The sequence below is a fragment of the Diaphorina citri genome, unplaced genomic scaffold (genome assembly GCF_000475195.1).
Source record: "Diaphorina citri unplaced genomic scaffold, Diaci psyllid genome assembly version 1.1 scaffold11104, whole genome shotgun sequence".
Classification (NCBI taxonomy): Eukaryota; Metazoa; Arthropoda; class Insecta; order Hemiptera; family Psyllidae; genus Diaphorina; species Diaphorina citri.
In genome coordinates this window covers 8883-10283 of record NW_007388476.1, presented here as the reverse complement: position 1 = coordinate 10283, position 1401 = coordinate 8883, and positions in this window count along the sequence as shown.

Sequence of the window (1401 nt, the reverse complement as noted above, 5' to 3'; positions counted from 1 at the left end):
CTCGCTAAACCTCGACCGGCCGCCGGGCATGAGCGGCATTATCCCGTGCTCTTCGTATAAGAACCGCCTCGGCACGTGGAACCGAAAGGACGCCGAGTACATTTTCAGCCAGAGCTACGGGAGTACTCACGATAATAGCACCGCGCATGCGTCACAGCACGGGTGGTAACTTCCCCTTCTTTCCCTGAATAGTATGGAGTAAGGGGAAGTGACTTCTCCAATAGCGGGTATATTTTTCAGTGGCGGGTCACAGGGTTGTAGGATTGGCTCTGATAAGGCTACTTAAGGCCAACCATTCACTATCAAGTAGACCTAGCAGATACACCTAATTGTGAGTGGCTGGCCTAAGATTCTTACATACGGGTACGAAGTTACGAACATAAGAGTTAGTTAACCCTTTCGTGACCAAATTAGAAAGAAAAGACTCACAAACTTAATTTTTGGTGTCAAAGGACTAGGGGTTATGTATTTATCAAATCTGAAATAAAAAATTGAAAAAAGCTTACCGTTTTTGAGATAACGACGTGGGACCTATGTGTCCCAGTGGACTTTGGGTAGCATCAGCTGGTGGGACACATATGTCCCAGTGGTCTCCTAGTAACTTAAAAAAAAAGTAAATTAAACAATAAACTTAGTTCTCGCTGGAGTTTTTTGGCCATGGAGAGCATCCTATATACAATATCTAGTCTTATTGGTTTTATTCGGTATAGTGGTCGTTGACGAAACGTAGTTATACATTGGATAGAATATCTCAGAACTCTTCCGGGAGATTTCTGACTATGACAGAACAACTTTACAAGCCATGAATGGAACTAGTGTGCTGTTATGAAAGTTACAAACAAGAAAATCTCTAGTGTGAAACATCACGGCAGGGTTCCTTATCCTATTAAAGGATATTTGTTTATTGGTGGAGTGTTCTTTTACCCTAACTTTTACAGATATCTCTAAGGTTAGTCGTATAGCTGATCTGAAACCGCTCAGAAAAACGGTTCTGCCAATCTTGTCGCAAAAAGCGGTCAATGAGCGCCAACCGCAGCACCTTATCTCAATCCAAACGTTTTGGTTTGCATCTGTCACATCTTGTGAACTACCCTAGCTGATAATTCTCAATCTCTAGGCTCATTACCGTTACCCGGGAGATATTGGTTAATAATACACCCGAAAACGTCTAAAATAGCGGTAAAAATGCCGCAAGCGTTGCACGTCTTAACGCCAAAAGTTCGGTTGTCGCATCCTTGTATATTTGATCGCGTACATATCAATTTTCAAGTCCTATCGCTCTTTCTTTGTTCTCTGATATAGATCATCGATAACGCGTCAATCAATTTCAATCACATGCGGACATTATTAATTTCGAAACATGAAACTGAACGTACATCCGTAATGTTGACCAGCAGGGAC